Genomic DNA, 6568 nt, shown 5'->3' on the forward strand with positions numbered 1-6568 from the left:
CGTAGGCAATCATCCTACCGTCCTGCATCAATACCGCTCCAAGGCCAACCCTCGAGGCATCACAATAGACAGTATAAGACCCCAAACCGGTAGGTAATATCAAAATTGGGGTTGTAGTCAAAGATGTCTTGAGCTTCTGAAAGCTCTCCTCACACTCTTCCGTCCACTGGAACGGAGCACCCTTCTGGGTCAGCCTGGTCATAGGCCTGCAATAGATGAAAATCCCTGAACAAATCGACGGTAATAACCCGCCAAACCAAGAAAACTGCGGATCTCTGTAGCTGAGGATGGTCTGGGCCAACTCTGCACTGCTTCCACTTTCTTCGGATCCACCTTTATTCCCTCGCTAGATACCACGTGACCTAAGAATGCCACGGAATCCAACCAAAACTCACATTTCGAGAACTTAGCGTATAATTTCTTCTCTCTTCGAGTCTGGAGCACTGTCCTCAGATGCTGCTCATGATCTTCCCGACTCCGGGAATATACCAAAATGTCGTCAATAAAGACAATGACGAGTGAATCAAGATATGGCCGGGATACACTGTACATCAAATGCATGAAGGCTGTTGGGGCATTGGTCAGCCCAAATGACATAACAAGGAACTCGTAATGACCATACCGAGTCCTGAAGGCAGCCTTCGGGATATCTGGCTCCCGTTTCAACTAATGATACCCTGAACGCAAGTCAATCTTAGAAAACACACGAGCACCCCGTAACTGATCAAACAGGTCACCAATACGAGGCAAAGGATAACGGTTCTTCACTGTAACCTTGTTCAACTGGCGATAATCGATACACATACGCATGGAACCATCCTTTTCTTCTCAAACAAGACAGGAGCACCCCAAGGTGATACACTGGGCCGAATGAAACCCTTATCAAGCAATTCCTGTAACTGCTCCTTCAACTCCTTCAACTCAGGAGGAGCCATATGGTACGAGGAATAGAAATGGGCTGAGTGGACGACAATAGATCAATGCCAAAATCAATATCTCTATTGAGCGGCATGCTCGGAAGGTCAGCTGGAAATACATCAGAGAAATCCCGTACTACTGGGACAAAATCAACTGTAGGGGTATCAATACTGATATCTCTCGCATAAGCTAGATACGCGTCAAACCCCTTCTCACCATACGCTGAGCCTTAAGGAATGAAATAACTCTACTGGAAGTATGATCTAAGGTACCCCTCCACTCTACTCGCGGTACACCTAGCATAGCCAGTGTCACGGTTTTCACGTGACAATCAAGAATAACATAATGGGGCGACAACCAGTCCATGCCCAGAATGACATCAAAGTCTACCATGCTGAGCAATAACAAATCAGTTCTGGTCTCAAAACCACTAAGAGCAATCAAACACGACGATAAACGCGGTCCACAACAAGAGAATCTCCAACAGGAGTAGAAACATAAATAGGAGAACTCAAAGAATCCCGAGATACGCCCAAATACGGGGCAAAATAAGAGGACACATAAGAATAAGTGGAGCCTGAATCGAATAGAACCGATGCATCTCTATGACAGACCAAGATAGTACATGTGATGACAAAATCGGAGGTGACAACCTCAATACGGGCAGGAAGAGCATAGTATCTAGCCTGGCCTCCCCCTCTAGGATGACCTCTACCTCCCTAACCTCCATCTTTAGCTGGCTGAGCAGGTGGGGCAGCAAGTGGTGCTGTGATCATAGCCTGAGAACTTTGCGGGGTGCGTTGTGGCTGAGAAGTCTGTGGAGGTGCAGCCCTCCCAAGTCTAGGGCAATCCCTCACCACATGGCGTGTGTCACCACACTCAAAACAAGCTCTGGAAGGACGTGGTGGCTGTGACTGGCTCGGGCCAGGTCTGCTGGACTGACCACTGGAAACACCTCGTGCAGGAGGCGCACTGGATACTCGAGGTGCATAATAAGGCTCCTAAGGCCTAGGAGGAGCTGGAATACCATTGGCTGCTGGAAGAGCTGATGAATGAGGCGACTCATATAACCCCTACCATGACGAGCTGAAGTTGGGGCACGAGCACCAGAATAGTGACCCGACTCTCGAGACCTCTTGGCCTCCCTCTCCTCTCTGTCCCGAGCATGCATACCCTCTACTCTCCTAGCAATGCTCACCACCTCCTGATAAGAAATATCCATCTCCAACTCCCGAGCCATACTAGACCTGATGCTGGGAATGAGCCCCTCAATAAACCGGCGAGCCTTCTCGCGAATAGTAGAAACCAAAGCTGGTGCATGTCTAGCCAAGTCGGTGAAACGGACAGCGTACTCTGAGACAGTCATAGTACCTTGGCGCGAATGCTCAAATTCTGTGCGCCAAGCGTCCCTGAGGCTCTAGGGAACATACTCTCCCGTGAACATATCTGAAAACTGAGTCCAAGTCAGGGAAGCTGCCTCATCCGGTTTGTCTAACTCATAAGCACGCCACCACTTATAGGCGGCTCCTCAAAGCTGAAAGGTAGTGAAGGAAACCCCGCTCGATCCTGATATACCCATGGTACGGAGGATACGGTAGCACTCCTCTAGAAATCCCAGAGCATCATCTGATGCTAGTCCACTGAATGTAGGATGTTGATACTTCTTGAAGCTCTCAAGCCTCTTCTGCTCTTCCTCTGAAGCTACTGCCCTCTCCTCGGGCTGAGTTGGGGCTACAGGTTATGCCGGTACAATCTCTGGGATCTGCTCAGCATGCACTCGCTGCTCAGGAGTGCAGGCGGCGGGAATCTATGCTCCTCCCCTGGCTCGAGATGTGGCTGCAGCAAGGGGAAACAACCCTGCGTGAGCTAGAGTGGTGTACATAGTCATAAACTGCGCCAGGGTCTCCTAGGGAGCTGGAGTAGTAGTAGCAGTAGGCGTATCAGGTGTTTGGACTTCGGCTGGAACTGCTGGTGGCACCTTGGTGGCAGCTCGCGCGGGTGCTCTGGCTGCACCACGTGCGCATCCTCGGCCTCTACCCCGGCCCCGGCCTTTGACGGCTCCAGTAGGGGGCACGGGTGCCTGATTATCTCGGGTAACACGTGTCCTCACCATCTGTGAGAGAACAGAAGACAGAAGTTTAGAATTGTGATATCAAAAATCTCGCACGACAAGGAAATCAAATGAAGTAAAATTTTCCTAACAGTTACATAGCCTCTCGTAGATAAGTACAGATGTCTCCGTATAAATTCGCGAGACTCTAATAAACCAGCTTGTGATTCATGACTCCTATGAACCTAGAGCTCTGATACCAACTTGTCACAACCCCAGTTCGCCCTCCGTAAACTATCGTGACGGCACCTAGTCTCTACGACTAGATAAGCTTAACAAATTACAGAAAAAGAAATAACAGAATAAAACTAGCCAAAAACTACGGAATAACATAATGAAACATTTAAGATGCCGCTCGACATATACAATACAAACTTCTCAAACTGAAAGTACATTTCCCTAAACCCGAAATCTCATAAAATCACAAGCTGTGGAATAACTACAGTGTTCTAACTCCAGAGTGTCTAAACAAAAGAAAAGTACAGAAGGGCTATAACTAAAAAAGATTAGATAGGGACTTCTCGGTCTGCGAACGCGGCAGATATACCTTAAAGTCTCTAGAGATCGCCTCGCCTCGCTAATGATATGGCTGAGTCGATGTACCTGGATTTGCATACGAGAAAACATGTGCAGGAAAGGGCATGAGTACACCACAGCGGTACCCAGTAAGTGCCAAGCCTAACCTCGGTCGAGTAGTGACGAGGAAGGTAAAGGCCCTACCGGTTATAAAATATAAAGCAAAGTAAGACAGTGTAAGGTGCAACAGTATAATCAAAACAATATCAGAAAATGAGGAGAAATCAGAGACAAATATACACTCAGTACACAGAAACATCGCCAGGGGATCTCCCGGGATCCCGTCCCGTAGTCCTAAACGTAAATACTCGGGGATCTCTCAGTATCCTCAATATGTGTGCTAGGGATCTCTTGGTATCCTCAATATATGTACGGGGATCTCTTGGTATCCCAAGGATCCCTTGGTATCCTAATATATGTGCTGGGGATCTCTTGGTATCCCGCACTACAATCAAAATCAATATATGTGCAGAGGATCTCCGGAATACTCATCCGTAGTCCCAAAATAAAAATACAACAATATCAAGGAAAGAATCCACAATTTCATTCAAGTCCGTACCAAGAAACAAAGATTTCTATTCTAACATGCTGGACAGAGTTCACATAAACAGTTTAAGCAGATAGGACAATTAATACACTTAAGCATGCTTCCCTAAACTACGCAATAGGCTTAAAATACAAGAAATGTTCAAGAAGAAGAAACATAGTTAATTTACTTAATGAAAAACGGGTTTCCAACAATTAGCACGTGTATGCACTCGTCACCTCACGTACACGGCATTCATACAACAACAATACCAAATCCTAGGGGGAATGTCCCCCCCACAAGGTTAGACAAGCCACTTACCTCGAACAAGCTCAATCAAGTCTATACCACGTTTTTGCCACGAGTATCCGACTCCAAATGGTCCAAATCTATTAAAGTAATTGCATAATGTAAATAACACTTCAAGTAACTAATTCAACCAATTAATTCTAAGCTAATACGCGAAATTAGAAAAAATGACCAAAACGCCCCCAGGCCCACGTCTCGGAATCGGGTAAAATTTATAAATTCGAAATCCTCACACTCTCACGAGTTCAGTCATACCAAAATTACCAAAATCGAACCTCAAATGGTCCCTCAAATCACCACTCCAAACTCTCCAATTAACCAAGCCCTAACTCCAATTTACCATTGATTTTCCTTCAAATTTCATGCTTAAAATGATACAAATCACCATAATAGCGAGCTTAGGAACCAAGGACCTTACCTCAATGAATCCCTCTGAAAATCTCCCTTGAAATTGCTCCCAAAAGCTACACCCCGAATTGAAATATTGAGAAAAATGACCAAAAATCGCGAAGGAAGTCTTTTATACTTTCTGACCCAGGCTTTTCGCACCTGCGGTATCGCATCTGCGGCCAAAGCACCGCATCCGCGGTTTTCACCTAAAAGCCCATTACCGCATCTGCGACAAAACGCCCGCACCTGCGCTATCGCATGTGCGCTCCAGTAGCCGCTTCCGCGGTTCCAGCCTTTCTTCCTCTTGGCCGCATCTGCGGCTTCCCTTTCACTTCTACGGGCTCGCACCTGCGGTCCCCAAACCGCAGGTGCGGTTATGACAGCAAACTCAGCAGCTTTAGTTGCAAATTCCCAACTCCAAACTTCCCGTTAACCATCCGAAACCACCCAGAGGCCCCCGGGACCTCAACCAAAAGTACGAACAAGTCATATACCACTATCCAAACTTATACAAATCTTCAAAACACCTCAAACAACATCGAACCAACCAAATAACATCGGATTCAAGCCTAAGGTTCCAAGAATCTTCCGAATACCAATTTTGATCAAAAAGTCTATCAAACCTTATCCGAATGACCTGAAATTTTGCACACACGTCCCAAATTACACAACGGACCTACTCTAACTTCCGAAATTCTATTCCGACCCCGATATCAAAATCTCACTACCGAACTGGAAACTTCAAAAATTCAACTTTCGGCATTTCAAGCCTAATTAAGCTAGGACCTCCAAAACACAATCCGAACATGCTCCTAAACCCGAAATCACCCAACGGAGCTAACGGAACCAACGGAATTTTATTCCGAGGCCGTCTTCATACTGCTCCGACTACGGTCCAGATTTTAAAGCTTAAACTCTCATTTAGGGACTACGTGTCCCAAAACACTCCGAAATTCAAAATAAAACACCCCGGCAAATCAAAATAGCAGAAACAAATACGGGAAATACAGTTTATTGGGGATCGGGGCGTAAATTTTTAAAACGACCGGCCGAGTCGTTACATTATACTAGTTGTGAGGTATAATACGAATTTGAAGGATGTGTCTCCCAATGAGAATAAAGAAATACAGTCAGACCTATCTATGACAATATTCCTATATAATAATCATTTACCATAAAAGTTATTTTTTCGGAACCGATTTCTTATGTTATGTATAATATATGTCCTCTATAACAACAATTCACTATAGCTATCCAAAAAATATCAGAACAAACACAATTGTATTAGAAAGGTTTGATTGTATTACAAAATCCAATTTTCAAGGGGCAAATAGGGAAATGAAATCATAAAAGTGTCCAAAAATTTTGAAAAAAACCAGAAAGCGAGAGGAAAAGAGCAAACTGTGGGACCCACACAACATGTGAGTGATTGTTTATCGCATAAGGAAGCCGGAAAACAGAAAAGAGAGAAACAACGCAATAAAGGTAGTTCCCATTACAACGTTCGACTCCTCTTTTGTTTTTGTTGTTGCCACCATTCCTACGTGCTCACTACTTTTCGGCAAAATTTCCCCCTTTCTTCTGCCATTCTTGTTTTTCTTTTTTCCTACGAAACAACTACAATAATAAACAAAAAAAAGAAAACTTCTCTTAATTCGAACCTAACTAACGATGAAGTAACACTACTCTGTGACCTGCTTCCTTGAAAAAACGACACCGTTTAAGGTATGAGAACCGAC

Source organism: Nicotiana attenuata, unplaced genomic scaffold (assembly GCF_001879085.1).
Source record: "Nicotiana attenuata strain UT unplaced genomic scaffold, NIATTr2, whole genome shotgun sequence".
Classification (NCBI taxonomy): domain Eukaryota; kingdom Viridiplantae; phylum Streptophyta; class Magnoliopsida; order Solanales; family Solanaceae; genus Nicotiana; species Nicotiana attenuata.